The sequence below is a fragment of the Pseudophryne corroboree genome, chromosome 1 (genome assembly GCF_028390025.1).
Source record: "Pseudophryne corroboree isolate aPseCor3 chromosome 1, aPseCor3.hap2, whole genome shotgun sequence".
Lineage (NCBI taxonomy): Eukaryota > Metazoa > Chordata > Amphibia > Anura > Myobatrachidae > Pseudophryne > Pseudophryne corroboree.
This window is the reverse complement of record NC_086444.1, coordinates 1,000,301,296-1,000,320,541: the sequence shown is the minus strand read 5'-3', so window position 1 is coordinate 1,000,320,541 and position 19,246 is coordinate 1,000,301,296. Positions and strand designations below refer to the sequence as shown.

Below are 19,246 nucleotides of genomic sequence, written 5' to 3'. Positions count from 1 at the left end.
GTATCATCAACTAATGTGCACCCCATTTGTTGGAACTAAAAGCCGAAAAGAGCTCGGTAGAGTTTGTTAGCCCACTTACAGACCCTTAATACGGGATAAGAAGGATTCAATGTATACTTCGCAATACCTCAAAGCTTATTTTTAGAACATGTACGGCACGATGATACATGACCCCTCAGACATGGATTTCATACATACATGCTTTTTACTATCTCACTAGGTCATACATTTCCCACCTTCTCCTCTCCTCCCTACTCCCAATCATAATAAGGTATTTCATGGTAATATATATTTTTCTGCTTAAATTGTTTAGATAGTGGCAGTTATTGTTGACTGCCAAAGGGTGGACTGTCAAAGTCGAAAAATATCCTGATACATATGCCTTGTAATAACCCCTCATGCACATGCCCGCTGCACGTGCACACGCTCTGCCGTGCGTGCACATATCCGCAATTTGCGTAAGGTCGCTCCGGCGATCACGCGCGGTGTATGCGCATTTACGGTAGAGTTTGTAAGCGTCTAGCGTGCGACTCGATCATAATATATTTAAACCATATAGTGTGTTTTATAGTGAATATTCCCCTTAACAATGTCAGAAAGTATGTTTAGTTTAAATGGTTCTTGGACAGAGAAATTCCTCTTTGCATGATAGGAAGGGTCAGATAAAGGTTGAACGGTGGTGTCTAGTATCCAGCTGTAGAGTATTTTAATAGTAACATTTCGGTGTTGGTTAGGAAGAGATTGCTCGCTCCTGCGTATAGATATGTACAAAAGTAGTTTATAGACATTTACTGTATTTGCTGTTCATTATCCATGCGGCGGGAATCCTGAGGATACCTCCCACCTGAGCAGTTGGAGAAAGGCACAGCCCACCTGTTCGAACCCACCTATGACCTTTTGTTATAATGCAGAGACACATTCCTGTGTCCAATGAACCATGAGATTATAGGGACCATTGTATTGTTACTGTATGTTGTGTATATAAAGACCACCATTGCCTGTCCAGTCACTCACTCTCTCTGCAAGGTTTTCACATTGAAGGCTGAGGGCTGGATCCAGGACGCGCTTGCGAATCATTCCCACGTGTGTAAGTTCTCTGTAGCCATTTTGTTATCCTCTGTGTTTGCCATTTGTTCTCATTGTGTATTCATTCTGTTTGCTTGTGTTTGCGATCGTTCGCTATTGTTCATATTATTCCTTGTTATTCTGTTTAGATTTTTATGTTAGTTCTGTAGTGTATAAGCTGTATTGTTTTCCCCTTTTTACTCTAAAAGAATTATCCACAAAGGTGTTAGAGCCTGAGTGGTTTTTAAATCCAAACCAGGTCTTGTGTTTTCACTAGTTACTGTAAAGGGTTCTCTGAGCGTCTCAATCGCTCAAACAGCTTTTTATATTATCAAGGTTAATAAGCATTACATCATTATAGTATTTCATTGCCAAGGTTTAAAGTGTAAGCATACCCTTACGGTGTGTTGTTACCAAGGGTTACTGTGTAACATTCCGTGAGCGTACGTGTCGCTCGTGCGTCGCGCCCACGGCCTAGTGTCTGCTACGCTAAGTGCGTACCCTTACGGTACTCAGTGCGCCAATAGCGTACTTAGTCTGTAATTGAATATAGCTTAATGTTTATAGGTAATAACTGACTTTATCAGAAGTCACTGACCTAAAAATAAACCCAGTCATCTGGTCAGACCACTACTCCCTCTGGTTCTCAGTTGCAACCCCTCAAATAAGATCTCTGCCCGTGGAGTTGACCAGGTATCGTCCAAGGAGGGGTATGACTCCCCAGTCTCTTGCAGCAAATCTGGATCTCTCTGCTATACTGGGTGCCTGTGAAGATCCCTGTTCCCTAGTCCGTTATTATAATAGGGATGTTATGGCTGCAATTGATATTATCGCCCCTGTGCGTTTAAGACCTCGTAAACCACAACGTCAAGCTCCATGGTTCGACAACAGTGTTAGTGAGCTCAAGAAAAGGGGGCGTAGACTGGAAAGACGATGGAGGAAGACTAACCTAGTGGATGACAAAATAAAACTAATAAAGCATAACGAAGAATATCAATCGACAATCACTCGTAAGAAATCACAGTTCCTGTCAAATGAGATCACAGCAGCAAACAATAGGCCAGCTCAACTTTTCCGCACAGTGGAGATGCTTTGCAAGCCAGCATGCCTGCAGACTGATGAGACCCTCTCCCAGGCAAGATGCAACGAGTTTGCAAACTTCTTTGCAGATAAAATATCCACCATCCGGGCTGGAATCTCCACAGTGCCATCAAAGGAGTGCCAAACTACAAAGCCTGCCAATATAAGCTACCGGCCTTCATGGACCAGCTTTGACCCAGTGGATGTAAAGGACACTGCTGAAATTGCTCGGATTTTGCGTCCCACCTGTGATCTGGACCCAGCCTCAACCAAGCTTCTAATAGGTTGTATGGATATAATTGGTCCTGTCTTTACAAAAATTGTTCAATGCTCTTTGCAGACAGGCATTTTTCCTGGACCCCTAAAGGAAGCAATTGTTAGACCGCTTCTTAAAAAACCTAATTTAGATACCGACTGCATGACCAACTACAGACCGGTTTCAAACCTTCCTTTCCTAGGAAAGGTTATTGAGAAAGTCGTTGCAAATCAACTGGAAACCCGCCTGACAACCTATGATATTTATGATCCATTTCAATCAGGATTCAGGAGAAGACATAACACTGAAACAGCCCTGGTGTGTGTGTTAAATGATCTTCTGATGGCAAAAGACAGAGGTGACTGTTCAATATTAATCCTTCTGGATCTCTCGGCAGCATTTGATACCGTGTACCATGGGCTTTTGATTGAGCGACTGATACATTTCTGTGGTCTGGATGGCACAGTCCTAAGCTGGTTCAAATAATTTCTCACAGGCAGGTCACAGAGAGTATCATCTGGATTATACTCATCACCACCAGTGCCATTGCCATGTGGTGTCCCACAAGGTTCTATACTATCCCCCATGCTTTTTGCAGTATACATGCTCCCATTGGGTGAAATAATCAGGCGCCATGGCCTGGTCTACCACTGCTATGCAGATGATACACAACTGTACTTGTCCTTTGCTCCGGGCACTGATAACCCAATAGCAACCCTAAATGGCTGTCTAGCTGAACTACAGGAGTGGATGAGCGCCAATTGGCTGCGACTGAACCCGGATAAAACAGAGGTCCTTATGATACGACCGCAACATCAAAGGACAAGACTGCAGCATAGCCAACCAACTGTACTTACACTCGGGGATTCAGAATTACAGACCAGTGATCGTGTGCGGAATCTTGGCGTTGTCCTGGATAGTGGCTTGACACTTAAACATCAGATATCAGCCACAATCAAATCCTAATTTTTTCACCTGAGGAACATAGCCAGAATCAAGCACTTAATTCCCTCAGATGATATGCCAAAAGTCATACATGCATTTGTATCATCTCGTTTAGACTACTGTAATGCCCTCTACCTTGGTCTCCCAGCAAAAGAATTGCAACGCTTACAGCTGGTGCAAAACACAGCTGCCAGGCTATTAACCAACCAGCCCCGTTCTAGCCACATAACACCCATCCTCTACTCCCTTCACTGGCTGCCTGTAACATGGCGAATCATCTTCAAGATTGGCTTACTGAGTTTCAAAGCATTACATGACCAAGGCCCAAGGTACCTGAAACAGCTTCTGACCCCATACTGCCCCACTCGATTACTGCGATCTGTAGATGAAGGACTTTTAGCAGTACCTAGAGTCTACCGTAATTCATCTGGGGGTCGAGCTTTTAGTCATGCGGCTCGACTCTATGGAACTCACTTCCCCGCACAGTGCGAGAGGCCCCAACTATAGAATCCTTCAAAAGTAGACTCAAGACTTTTCTGTTTACTCAAGCATTTCCATAATGTCCCTTTTAGTATCTTCATGCTTCTGTATTTTATGAAAATGTACTTCATTATTTTCTGTACTATATTATGCTATGTATCTGTTAAGCGCCTTGAGTCCTATTGGAGAAAGAGCGCTATATAAATAAAATTATTATTATTATTATTATCTTGTACAGTAATCGGATGCAAAGATGTATGGATACCTTGCGAGGACTGAGCACCGAGCGAACCATAGCCTGGATAGTCAAGGGATTGTGCCTCAGGAGAAACACCTTTTGAGACACAGTATCCATTATCATTCCCAGGAACTGAAGACGTTGGGTCAGTTCCAAGTGAGACTTCTGAAAATTTAGGATCCACCCATGATCCGTAAGTAGTTGAGTCGTCAGATCGATGCTGTCCAGCAGACACTCCCTGGTCTTTATTAGGAGATCGTTCAAGTAGGGGACTATGTTCACTCCCTTCATACGCAGCTTCAGCATCATCTCCGCCATGACCTTGGTGAAAACCCTCGGAGCTGTGGATAATCCAAAGGGTAAGGCCTGAAACTGGAAATGGTCGTTCAATATGGCGAACCTGAGGTAAGCCTGATGAGGGGGCCACATGGGAATGTGTAGTAGCATCCTTGACATCCAGAGATACCATGAACTCCCCCTCTACCAGCGCGGACAACACCGCCCGCAGGGATTCCATCTTGAATTTGAATACCCGCAGATACGGGTTTAGAGACTTCAAGTTCAAGATGGGGCGCACCGAACCGTCTGGTTTGGGTACGACAAAAAGACTGGAGTAAAAACCTTGGTTGTGTAACTGAGGAGGTACAGGCACCACCACCCCTGTCTGCAAAAGCTTTTGAATAGCCTCTTGCAAGGTAACTTTTGCTGTGGGTAAAGCTGGTAAACCCGACTCGAAAAATCCGTGAGGGGGGAGTGTCTGGAATTCCAGCCGGTATCCCTGGGAAATGAGGTCCCTCACCCAAGGATCCTGGCAGGACTCCGCCGACACATGGGCAAAGTGTTGAAGGCGAGCATCTACCTGAAAAGAGCCTCTCCGCTGGGGCCAACCGTCACACGGAAGGCTTAGCGGCAGGAGATCCGGTGGTCTGGCCCAGGGAGACGGCAGGTGCAGGTTTACGGGACTTACCACGAGATCCTCTGGAGGTGGTGGAGGCTCTTCGGCCCCTGCCTTTGAACCTTGCCACACGAAAGGACTGCAAGGAGGGTCTGGTGTAAGAACGTCTAGCAGGCGGTGCAGCCAATGGCAGATAGGTAGACTTACCCGCCGTAGCCTGGGAGATCCATTTATTTAATTCATCACCAAACAAGGCATCATCTGTAAAGGGAAGATTTTCTACACCCTTTTTGGAGTCAGCTGACCAATGATATAACCACAGAGCCCTGCACGCCGAAACAGCCATAGCAGTAGTGCGGCCATTTATCTTACACAACTCCTTAATAGCTTCGCTCATAAAGTTTGCAGCATCCTGTATATGTTGCAGCCGTCCTACTCAGCAGATATTTCCGGCTGCAACACGGCGACCGGGCCGTGTCCGTGTGAAAAGGAACATTATGTTTTCATATATAACTGAAAACACTGCACAAGCTAGACGGCTTTTTGCCGGCTGGTGAAAACCGGCTGGTGTGAAATGGCTCTAACATTTGATCCCTTGTTTTTGTTGTTAATTGCTGCTTATTGCTGGAGAAGCTGAATCATAGAGATATGGTTTCCAGGCAACATTATCGTTTGGACACTCTGGATAATGTTTTATATGCTAAATGTAAAAAGCTTTCTAGCTCTGTTATACGCTAATGTATTTCACATCCAAGTGTTCTAAATATAGAAAAACTTACCATTAGCAATATGTTCAGGAGTACAAGCTCTGCATATGTATATTTCTTGCAGCAAGTCATGCCACATATTGAAAAGCCTGCCTTTTGTGTTTCTCTGCTGTCGCATTACCTCTGCCTCTATCAACTACTCAACAGAGGCTAATAGGGATTCAGGGAGCATACTGTGTGTCTGTGCTGATTCATGGCCTGCTACGGTGCTAATTATTACGGTTAAGGATCTGGTCGTTAATTATGACAGAGCAAACTTTACGGTTCTAAACTGCAATTTATATCCTTTTCTTCCCCTGGTTTTGAAAGAAATTATATGGTCTCATACAAAGATGATTCATGGCAATTTCACTAAAATAAATATAACTTCAAAATGCACATCATCAAAATAAGAACCTTAAGTGGAGGATGTCATTCCTTTCTGTCTCTCCAAATTTCTGGGCCTGTAACTAACATTCTGGCTGTACCTAAATAACCCCATCTGATATAGACCGGAAATATTTTCAACAGATATTGGGGGTAATTCTGAGTTGATCGCAGCAGGATTTTTGTTAGCAGTTGGGCAAAACCATGTGCACTGCAGGAGAGGCAGATATAACATGTGCTGAGAGAGATAGATTTGGGTGGGGTGAGTACAATCTGCAATCTAAATTGCAGTGTAAAAATAAAGCAGCCAGTATTTACCCTGCACAGAAACAAAATAACCCACCCAAATCTAACTCTCTCTGCAAATGTTATATCTGCCCCCCCCCTGCAATGCACATGGTTTTGCGCAACTGCTAAAAAAATTCCTACTGCGATCAACTTGGAATTACCCCCATTATTTGAGCCATTGCTCCCATCTCACGGAGGACTGTTGTTTGTGCAAATCTTTTCTCATGTTTATCAGTGTGCCAGTTGCCTAAGCTATTTTTTCTGAGCCAATATTCATAACAGTGGCTATAGACTTACTAGGGCGTACTGGAATATGTAGGCACTGAATTTATATTACATACTGGGTCAGCTCATTAATGTCTGTGGGTACACTTTCATCTCTTATTCATCATTGGAATATATTTTCTAATAAAAGATTATTACACGCAGAGCTTCAGTTGACCAATGCAGATTCCTCATGCGAATACTCATGGATCATGAGTCGGCTTTGTATTATAAAACATACAGGAAACAAAATCCTCAGTGTAGGAAGTGTTATACAGGTTGAGTATCCCATATCCACATATTCCGAAATACGGAATATTCCGAAATACAGACTTTTTTGAGTGAGAGTGAGATAATGAAACCTTTGTTTTCTGATGGCTCAATGTACACAAACTTTGTTTAATACACAAAGTTATTAAAAATATTGTATTAAATGACCTTCAGGCTGTGTGTATAAGGTGTATATGAAACATAAATGAATTGTGTGAATGTACACACACTTTGTTTAATGCACAAAGTTATACAAAATATTGGCTAAAATGACCTTCAGGCTGTGTGTATAAGGTGTATATGAAACATAAATGCATTCTGTGCTTAGATTTAGGTCCCATCACCATGATATCCCATTATGGTATGCAATTATTCCAAAATACGGAAAAATCCCATATCCAAAATATCCCTGGTCCCAAGCATTTTGGATAAGGGATACTCAACCTGTATCTCTTTTATCAGGCAGAAGGTCTTCACATTGATGGCATATAGGCTACATTACTGTTAACGGCTACATTACTATTAACAAGATGTTCAGGGTTTAAAATATTGGGGTATATTTACTAAAAGTCGATTTTGGTCGATGTTGATTGATCTTTGGTAAATTTTTGATCGATTTTGTGTTTCAGGGTCTAAATCACACATTTACTAACAGATGATTTTTGACATCATTTAAAAATTGAATATGTCATAAATCATATTAGTAAATGTGTGATTTAGACCCTTACACACAAAATCGATCAAAAATTGACCAGACATCGACCAAAGATCGATCAACATTGACCAAAATCAACTTTTAGTAAATATACCCCATTGTCTCACTACTACCAATGTAACATTGCCTGTGCATTATCCAATAAGTGCACATATTGGCAGTGTCGGACTGGGGCATGTAGGGCCCACCGGGGCAATGCAGTGGTAGGGGCCCATGTTTAAGGGTGTGGCCAGTCCGCAGTGGGGGTACAGTATACAGGGGTTACGGTATAAGGTAACATATGTATGATGTATAATTCAAGTGCACAGTCTGTAACCTGATCCTTAGAGCAGGAGGTGGGCCCCCGGGCAGTGGAGCCCACCGGTGGTTTCCCCTGTACCCTTGTGGGCCAGTCCAAGCCTGCATATTGGTAATAATCTGTTCTGGACTCCCAGAACAAAAGATAATTGACACCTGAGGTCTAAAACAAATGAAAAAAAGATCCTTGGTTGATCATCGCTGCCTTGTGCTATAAGGTATGCCCTATAAACTTTCTGCAGTTATAAATCTGGGGTGAGTTTCTGCGGACGCCTTCAGTAGGGAGGTTGAGCTGCCACACTGATGACCCAGCAAAATTGTGATTGTACAGTAAAGTGCCCTGATGCTTCATGCTTAAATATAAGCTATTTTAAAAACATTTATGCATAAAGAATGGCATAGCAAGCATTTATTTGGATTAACAGGCGCATAGTATTATCGAACACGATTTAGGGGTACAGGTACATGGTATATATGCATTATCACACAAAGGTACATCTTAATAAAGAAAATCACCCTGGTAAATATAATCACTACATTGACATGGCAAGCACAGCAGAGTGAAACCACTCATAGAGCATGTTACACACATCTTTTGCATTGTGTTGACCTTATTCTTTGCCACAGTGGTTAAAAAAGCAAAAGATCAGTTGACTGAAACCAGTCCCTTCCAAGCAGACACTGAGCAGTATTTTCCTTGATGTAAAATTAATTATAGGAACTCCCTTGGGCACCAGTAAAGCATGCTGTTCAGTGTTCCGTAAATATAGCCCATTTTCCCTGCACTCATACTGCTGACATTTGAGTATGTATTAACTGCTGCAAATAAAGCTTTCTAATTCCTAAAGCTTATAATGAACAAAATTATCTATATGGATATACATATCTGTCTGTTTATCTATCTATGCACACTAACCTCACTTTATGAAGCCTTCCAATGGAGGGAGGGCTCCAATGATATATATCTACTTCATGCATCGAAATCCCCAATTTTGCTTCTCTGGAGTTGCCCATGCACACAACAGATCTACTGAAAGCTAAACAAGGCTCTACCAGGCTCATCCTTTACCCATGCTGAGAAGACCATGTGAACTAGATTGCCACGCATCATTGGTCTTAATACACAAAGTCAGGCCCTATAGCAGCACAGACTGCTATGGTGGTAGTTACTCTTCTCAGTAGAAGTACTGTCCTAAATGTGAGTTCAGCAGCACAATGTCACTATTGTATAAGCAGCCTTTTATCTCCCCACTACTCAGGATCGCTTTCTTTGATGATGATCATGTCAGTTTCATTACTATGTTGGTAGCCAGGTTGTGATCAGTGGTGGATTTCCCACTAGGCACATGAGGCATGTACCTAGGGGTGACACTTGCTAGGGGAAGGGCACAGCATGCTCCCCTACATGGGAGGCCTATAAGGCCACTGGCCAGATGAGGCCAGATGATTCTTTTGGAGTTTTTTGTTTGTCATTACAACTTATTTTTATATTTTGTAACTGGCAGGGACAATGGTGGGTAAATTAGGGGGAAGGGGAGGTTTCGGCTGCTTTGGCAGTCTGAAAGCATTTGAACCAACTCTGAAATTAATGTGATGGAGCGACCAATAATGTTGTGCCTAGGGGCGCCCTGATCCCTAAATTCGCCCCTGGCTGTGATGATCATCAAGACCAGCGGCATCACCGAGTCTGGTGTCACCTGGTGCGTCCTCTGTAGCCCGTGGCACTCCAGTATCTGCTGGGCTGCCTCCGGAGACTGGGCTTCCTGCAGTGTCGGCTCCTCTTCAATGACGGGAGCGGGTATTGACGGAGAATGTCACACTGCAGCACCGACTCCTGTTACTGCAATGGAGCCGGAATTTTGGTGTCACCCCATCTGAGGATGACACCCGGGTGCAGGCCGCACCCCCATCCTGATGCCACTGATCAAGACTAGGGGCCTTATTCAAATGTGGCTGGCGTTGCTATCACTGCTGCTTACAGGGAAGCAGCAGCGATATCACTAATATGGTAATGCAGCCATGCCTTCTGCTTGCATTAGTGATCTCAGCTGCATCCTAGGATGCAGCATTGGATCATCTGCAACACCATCGGACAGCTGCGTAACCCATGGGGTCGTGCAAGTGGGCAACAGCATATCCAACAAAGAGTTCCTTGCCTCACCACCCCCCCCACAATGACTGCGACACTGACAGTCTGCTGCCGATCTGCATCCAACGTCGCAGACCCTTACTGCATAAGCGCAGTAAAGGTCCGGTGCATGCGCAAACTACCATACATCGGTACTTTGCGGCATGTGCCATACCTCCAACCACATCTGAATTAGGCCCTAGGTGTACAGAGTGAGTAAAGTACACAACAGCTCCTTATTATCAAAGTGTTTTTTCAAGTGTAACAAAGTGAGACACTTACCTCATGGTTGTGAGGAAAAGTGTAATATTACAGAAAGCTGCCTTGAGCAGTGTGTCTGAGACAAGTAATCAAAGACAGCATAAGTGCCTTAAAAAGCAAGCGGTGCTTGGATGCAGGAGGTGTCAGACAGAAGGAGCTGAGGGGGATGGACAGACTATTGCAGAATTTTTTGTTGGTGTTGGCCTGACGATCAGTTTCCTGGCAGACAACTGCATGCACGCCCTGCTTGATGAATAACACATCAGTACTGACACACTCCTCTCGTAGGGACATGCTTCCGATGGCATTCTCTATCATAACCGTGAGCTCAGTGTCTCTCTTTGTTACAGCAGATAGATTTGTTTATTTATAGCTCCTCTTCCAGGCACCAATAGGATCTTTTTGGAGAGAGTGGCCTGTACTGCTGAAAGAAAAAAAAAGTTTAATTATATTCTGTTACAAAAACCGAATTAAATTTGAATTCAATAAAAACTAAATTACTAGAATTTGCATTGAATAAATTCAACAACTCTTTGGGGCCTGTATAAATCTATTGTTTGGTAGATGACAGGGGCACAGTCCCGATAAATATACCTATGCAGGAAATTTGCTATAGAAAGAAGTGATAATCAGGATACCAGGTCTCTCCTGATAATACACCCAGTTTCTAATATTTTTGGTGACAGCTGCAGTGCATGTGTCACGAATGTGCCGTGACACATGCACTTTAGATGATATGTCATTTTGTCTTTGAACGCACCAGGTAAATATTAAAAGGTCATTCAACCATAAAATCATTTTTTAACGCCCATCCCCAAATAGCGTTTGGCGTGCTGGTGTTTTCCTAGACTCTGAAGATCCCTGAAATGAAAAGGCAACAGTTCTGCTAGTTGTATAAAGGGGGAAGGATTGTTTAAATAAATACTTTGATGTGGAATTACTATATGTTGCCTAGTTGGGCAGACCTGATCGCAGCAGCAAAGTTTTTCTCTAATGGGTAAAACCATGGGGGTAATTCTGAGTAGAACGCAGCAGCAAGTTTGTTAGCAATTGGGCAAAACCATGTGCACTGCAGGGGGGGCAGATATAACATTTGCAGAGAGAGTTAGATTTGGGTGGGTTAGAAAGTTTCTGTGCCGGGTAAATACTGGCTGCTTTATTTTTACACTGCAATTTAGATTGCAGATTGAACACACCCCACCCAAATCTAATTCTCTCTGCACATGTTATATCTGCCCCTCCTTCAGTGCACATGGTTTTGCCCAACTGCTAACAAATTTGCTGCTGCGATCAACTTAGAATTAGACCTCATGTGTGTCATTCTGAGTTGTTCGCTCGCAAGCTGTTTTTAGCAGTTGTGCAAACGCTATGCCGCCTCCCATTGGGAGTGTATCTTAGCTTAGCAGAAGTGCGAACGAAAGGATCGCAGAGCAACTACAAAAATGTTTTGTGCAGTTTCAGAGTAGCTCCAGACCTACTCAGCGCTTGCGACCACTTCAGACTGTTCAGTTCCTGGTTTGACGTCACAAACACGCCCTGCGTTCGGCCAGCCATGCCTGCGTTTTTTCAAACACTCCCTGAAAACGGTCAGTTGACACCCAGTAACGCCCACTTCCTGTCAATCACTCTGCGGTCAGCAGTGCGAATGAAAAGCTTCGCTAGACCTTGTGTAAAACGGCATTGTCCGTTGTGAAAGTACGTTGCGCGTGCGTATTGCGCCGCATGCGCAGAAATGCCGTTTTTTGCCATCATCGCTGCACAGGGAACATTTTCAGCTAGCGATCAACTCGGAATGACCCCCCCATGTGCACTGCAGATGGGGCAAATATAACATGTACAGAGAGAGTTAGATTTGGGTGTGGTGTGTTTAAACTGATCCTTGACTCTGATCTGTCCTTTGTTCCCCACATTCAATCTGTCTCAAAATCATGTTACATGCATCTAAAAAACATATCCAAAATACAACCATATCTACCACAAGACACTGCTAAACCTCTGATCCATGCTCTCATTATATCCCGCATTGATTATTGCAATAGTCTCCTAACTGGTCTTCCCAAAACGAGACTCTCACCATTACAATCCATTTTGAATGCAGCTGCGAGGCTAATCTTCCTCGCTAGACGTTCATCGTCTGCATATCCACACTGTCAGTCCCTCCATTGGTTACCTGTATTCTACCGTATTCAATATAAAAACAGGATTTTAATTACCTTCCGGTAAATCCTTTTCTCGTAGTCCGTAGAGGATGCTGGGGTTTCACTTAGTACCATGGGGTATAGACAGGTCCTTTGAGAGCCATTGGCACTTTAAGAGTTTAACAGTGTGGGCTGGCTCCACCCTCTATGCCCCTCCTACCAGACTCAGTCTAGAAACTGTGCCCGAGGAGACAGACATACTTTGAGAGAAGGAAAAATAGGTAGTGGTGAGATTCACACCAGCTCACACCAAATTGAAAAAAACATGCTGACCAGCATGCAACATGGAGAAACCATGCTAACCAGCATGCACCATGAAGAAATCATGCAAAACCACATGAAACATGAAGAAACCATGTCAGCCAGCAGGTAACATGAAGAAACCATGCTAACCAGCAGGCAACATGAAGAAATCATGCCAACCAGGATGAAACATGAAGAAATCATGCCAACCATCATGCAACACGAAGAAAACGTGTTATCTAGCATGAAACAGGAAGCAACCATGCCAATCAGCATGTAACCTGTAGAAACCATGCTAACCATGCATGAAAGAGGAACAGCAACAGCTGAACCAATACTTAACCAAGTAGCAACGCAGGAAAACAAAGCACTGGGCGGGCGCCCAGCATCCTCTACGGACTACAAGAAAAGGATATACCGGTAGGTAATTAAAATCCTATTTTCTCTTACGTCCTAGAGGATGCTGGGGTTCCATTTAGTACCAACGTGTCTGCTGAGGAAGTCTGCTTCCCAGTTGTCCACTCCCGGAATGAAGATTGCTGACAGCGCCCGCGCATGCTTCTCTGCCCAGAGGAGGTTTATTGTCACATCTGACATTGCAGCCCTGCTCTTCGTTCCGCCCTGCCTGTTTATGTAGGACACTGCTGTGACGTTGTCCGACTGAACCTAAACGGCTTGATCTCGCAGACGATGTGCCGCTTGTAGAAGGTCGTTATACACGGCCTTCAGATCCAGAATGTTTATTGGAAGGAGAGATTCCTGAACTGACCGCTTTCCTTGGAAGTTTTCCCCCTGAACTGCTTCCCCCTGAGACTTGCATCCGTGGTTAGATGAATCCAATTCTGAATCCCGAACCTGCGGCCCTCGAGTAGGTGAGAAGTTTGCAGCCACCAGAGGAGTGAAATTCTGGCTTTCACTGACAGGCGTTCCGCTGGTACATGTGAAGATGAGATCCTGACCATAAGACCAGGAGATCCAGTGGGAAAGACCGTGCAAGGAATCTTCCGTACTGTTGAGCCTCGTAGGAGGCAACCATCCTCCCCAGAAGGCGAATGCACTGATGAACCGATACCTGGCATCAGGACATCCCGGACCACTGATTGGATCACCAACGCTTTCTTCACCTGTAGAAACACCCTCTACACTTCCGTGTTGAGAATCATCCCCAGGAAGGAATGCCTCCTTATCGGCTTCAAATGCGAAATTGGAAGCTTCAGGATCCACCCAAGATCCCGGGACAGTTGATTTGAGAGAGCAACACTCCGTAACAACATCTCCCTGGAGGATGTTAAGGTCGCCCAGATATGGAATTATGTCCACTCCTGGTTTGTGGAGCGGGAGTATAAAGGTTGCCAAGGCCCTGATGAACACCCCCGGTGTTGAGTAGAAGCCAAGTTCAGTGTTTGGAACTGGAAGTGACATAGTTGTAGTGCAACCTTAGATAGGCCAAGAGAGGCGGCCAAATTGGAATGTGAAGTACGCACCCCTGATATCCCGGGATACCATGAATTCCTTTACATCTCGAGCAGAGATCACAACTCACAGACTCCATCCTGAATTGAACACCCAACAGTAGGGAATCAATGACCCCAGGTTTGAATAGTAACCCCTGTTTTACGTAAATGAGGTGGAACTGGAATAATGACATTAGTTTGACAAATGTTAAGATAGCTTCCAGCAGTAGTACACTTTCTGCCTGAGAAACTAGTAAGCCTGATTTGAATAATCTGTGAGGCAGGAAAACTAGAAATTATTTTCTGCACCCCTGGGCAACCCAACGGTTTCCAGGGGTCTAGGCAGGATATCGCCCAGACATGTTACTGAATCTCTTTAGTCTCGCTCCCATCTGCCTGTTTCCCAGGCAGTGAGGTCCACCGACAAACCGAAGGGTTTGAAAAAGGACGAATTTGAAATCCTTCCCTGGGAACCTGGCGGCACAGGTTTTCTGGATTTCCCCAACGTCCTCTAAAGGAAGTGGAGGAATATGTGGAATCACGTTCGAAGGAATTGCAGTGCAGCTGTAGGATATAATTTCCTGGTCTGTGCGGCAGCGGAAGGAAGACATACCGACTTACCCGCAGTTGACATGGATAATCACGTATCTCGTGTGTCCCAACAGGTTCTTACCTGTGAAGGGTGGACCTGTCATACCTTACTCTGATTCTGTATCCACAGTCCATTGGTGTAGCCACCGTCCCCTGCGTGTCGAAACTGCCAGAGCAGTGGTCCCTGCGTTATGCAGGTCAATCTCCTTCATGGGTCTCGCCGTGAAGCCTGTAGAATCCTGTATGTGACATAGAAACAAGTACAAGTCACTTCTACACATAGAATCTAAATCATCAAGTAAGGAGCCTGACCACGTTACAATAGTCCCAGAGATGTACGCAAAAGTGGGTCTCCGAGTCACACCTGCAGCAGTGTACAGTATTAGAGATTAGTCTCAATAGGTGATCAGCCTTTATGGAGGTTGTACCAGGGACAGGTAAGACAACCATATTTGACAATTTAGACACTCAATAGGGATGTGGATAATAACTCTGGGTGTACTCAGGTTTTCTCAAATAAGGAGTTTAACGCCCTACACAGAGGGAAGGCATTCATTATATAATATAATAATATTACTCATCCCTAATAGCCTCAAACATATGTTGGACACCTCATATATATGCATTATATGGACAAGTGTATGCTTTCTAGGGTACGGAGTTGGGGTGAGAGGCACAGCAGTGAGATTTGAAACCCCACACTTCGGCTTCTACCATGTATGGAATATATTTGAAACAATATATTTTAAAGTACACCTTATGTAGTCCACCCCAGGGGGAACTGCCACCGAAGCCTGAGATGTGTACAGTTTTGAGCATTATAATATCATAGCATAATATAGTACAGAAAATAATGAAGTACATTTTCATAAAATACAGAAGCATGAAGATACTAAAAGGGACACTATGGAAATGCTTGAGTAAACAGGAAAGTCTTGAGTCTACTTTTGAAGGATTCTATAGTTGGGGCCTCTCGCACTGTGCGGGGAAGTGAGTTCCATAGAGTCGGAGCAGCATGACTAAAAGCTCGACCCCCAGATGAATTACGGGAGATTCTAGGTAATGCTAAAAGTCCTTCATCTACAGGTCGCAGTAATCGAGTGGGGCAGTATGGGGTCAGAAGCTGCTTCAGGTACCTTGGGCCCTGGTCATGTAATGCTTTGAAACTCAGTAAGCCAATCTTGAAGATGATTCGCCATCTTACAGGCAGCCAGTGAAGGGAGTAGAGGATGGGTGTTATGTGGCTAGAACGGGGCTGGTTGGTTAACAGCCTGGCAGCTGTGTTTTGCACCAGCTGTAAGCGTTGCAATTCTTTTGCTGGGAGACCAAGGTAGAGGGCATATAAAGACTCCCCAGGAGAAGATATACATTCTGCAGTACAGAACAAAGTCCCTTAAACATGGTAAAGTGGATTACACAAACACAGCTAGTACATAATATCACTCCCCCCTTGTTTATAACACCTGTTACCTCAGTGTAGTTATGTGGAGGACAGCGTTCCCTGTCAGCATGTGTCTGCAGGGGGAAAATGGTGTTGGTTAGTGCTGGATCCGCTCTGAGGAGAAGCTCTGCCCCCTGTAATGGCGCATCTTCCCGCACTTAGAGATTATATTGGCCTGAGATAATTTTTGCAGCAAACAGTAGGTTAGACCTTGTTTGGGTTAGACCTATGTTTGACCAGTGTAGGGTATCGCGGTGGCCCAGGACGCCCCTCACAGCGCCGTACACAGTGTGCGCTGAGCCTTCCCACCCTTGTGCCGCCATTCTCGCCGGGGACCCGCTTACCAGGACTCCGGCGTCAGATTCACCACTCTTCTTTCTTCTGGTTCTGTTAGGGGGTGGCAGCATGCTGCGGGAGTGATCGGTCACCTCGGGCGGCTAATGATCATCACCCTCAGGAGCTCAGTGTCCTGTCAGCGGAGATAGGGGCCATTAATCTCAAGGGTTGGATCCTACTCCCCCCCCCCCCCCCCCCTAAGTCCCACGAAGCAGGGAGGCTGTTGCCAGAAGCCTGCCTGTAAAATAACAAACTCTAGAAAACAATAAAACTAAGAAAACTCCTAGGAGCTCCCCTAGCTGTGACCGGCTCCTCCGGGCACATTTTCTAAACTGAGTCTGGTAGAAGGGGCATAGAGGGAGGAGCCAGTCCACACTGTTAAACTCTTATAGTGCCAATGGCTCCCAAAGGACCCGTCTATACCCCATGGTACTAAATGGAACCCCAGCATCCCCTAGGACGTAAAAGAAATACTTTTACTTACACACAAGGCCATTAACCAAACTACACCAAAGTACATCTCTTTGCTCATCTCAAAATATCTCCCAACCCGACCTCTTCGCTCTTCACAAGATCTGCGTCTCTCATCCACACTCATTACTCGCTCCCACTCACAACTGCAGGATTTTCATCGGTCTGCACCCACTCTGTGGAATGCCCTACCATGTACAATTAGACTATCCTCTAGTCTCCAAACCTTCAAGCGTTCCCTGAAAACTCACCTCATCAGGCAAGCTTAAGAAATTCCAGAACCGCCCACATAATTTTCATAAACCTTCCTATCAAATTGCATCCACTCTGCACAGTCCACACATATCCTCACGTCTTTTCACCCTTCCTCCCAACCCTGGTTCATCATTGCTGTGTGACCATATCATACAGCCCACCAAGAACCTTTGCAATCTAGTGGACAACTATGCAATAGATAGCACCTATCCGTATGTATCAATGCCTATTTCCCTATAGATTGTAAGCTTGCAAGCAGGGCCCTCCTACCTCTATGACTGTTTTATAATTACCCAGTTTTGTTATACGTGTTTGGAATTCCCTTCCTGAGGGAGTTGTAATGGCCGACTCAGTCAACACCTTTAAGAATGGTTTAGATAAATTCCTAATGGATAAGGATATCCAGGGTTAAGAGGCATAGTCACGCACTATGGTTATTATAAAAAAGAGGAGTAAAACGTAACGGCAGTCATCAACATCAGTCAAAATTTTATACAAAATAATCCTGCATAGGAGACCACAAATAGGTTGAACTCGATGGACAATTGTCTTTTTTCAACCTTAGATACTATTTTACTATGTTACTATATCATTGTTATTTCCAATTGTAAAGCGCAAAGGCATTTGCTACGCTATATAAGAAACTGTTAATAAATAAATGTTATATCTGCCCCCCCTGCAGTGCACATGGTTTTGCCCATTGGAGAACAATTTTGCTGCGCGATCAGATCTGAATTAGGCCCTATGTTGTATGGTATTGCACAGCCGTAGGGGAGCAGTTGTGCAATACCGTACAACTAATATGCTAATGCTAAAAAATACATTAGTAATTTTTGGCGCTTGCAAACAATTAATGCAGCCAAACAGGGATTAATAGTATACCACCAACCTGAAAGTCCAAATGTAAAGAGAATCCAAGTTTCGGCGCTCCAATTGTTCTTATGTTCCTCCTGAAAAAAGAGAATCTTTCATAGTATAGAAGATCTCTTTTACAGTAGTTCTAGAATGGTACCACCAACAAGTTATAATGCATAATAACAACTCCCATAAGGCATCAGCTACTTTACACAAGTTTTCTTTATTCAAACCCCTTTTCACAACTCCAAGTCAATTTAGGCAGAAATAGATAAAATGTGCATAATACTGCTTAAAAAAAGTTTTATTTAACACACTAAAACAACAAAACTGGGCCCCGTAGGACTAAATGCCTACCAGATGAAAAATAAGCAAAATCAGACAAAACATAGGTTAGAGCAGGGGTGGGCAATTATTTCAGCTGGGGGGCCGCTTAACACTTCCAGTGAATATATCTTGTATATACAATACCGATCGGGTCTAAACCGTGCATGCGTATGCACCGCAATGCACAGGTGCGTCGGTCCGCAGCGCCGGGCAGCAGCGGGATGGTGCGAACAAAGCGATCGCACGGGCAATCGCAAGGTGATTGACAGGCAGAGGGTGTTTGTGGGTGGCAACTGATCGTTTTAGAGGAGTGTCCGGAAAAAACGCTGGAGGGACCAGGCATTTGGAGGGAGGGTTTCTGATGTCAGCTCAGGCTCCGATCATCGCACTGGAAGAGTAAGTCCTGGGCTGTTCAGAGACTGCACAAACTTCTGTTTGTGCAGCTCTCTGCACTTGTGATCCCACACCTGCACAGCGATTTCCCCTTCCCCCTGTAGGTGGTGACGAACTGATCGCAGCAGTGCAAAAATCGCCTGCTAGCGATCAGGTCTGAATTTGGCCCATAGTTATGTATAGAACTATAAAAACATAGTATATATAACTATAATAACACACACCACAATATACAGTACGTTGCATATGTAGTTTTTTTACAGCCAAAATACAAATGTCTAAAAAAAAAACATTAATCCAGTAATAAAAAAAATAAAAAATAAAAATAAAACAATGCTGAAAACAAACAAACAGCATCCTGTGTAAT

General features: G+C 44.2%; 1 long non-coding RNA gene across 1 annotated transcript in view; it reads right to left on the bottom strand.

Annotated features, from left to right (window-relative positions):
• Positions 1-8,320: 8,320 nt before the first annotated feature.
• Positions 8,321-19,246, bottom strand: part of LOC134921980 (uncharacterized) — a 28,400-nt gene continuing 17,474 nt past the window's right edge. Inside the window, exons 2-3 of the long non-coding RNA XR_010177500.1 lie at positions 18,194-18,254; positions 8,321-10,739 (exon numbers count right to left, since the gene is read on the bottom strand). This is a non-coding gene — a long non-coding RNA (uncharacterized LOC134921980). The remainder of the gene's footprint in view (positions 10,740-18,193; positions 18,255-19,246) is intronic.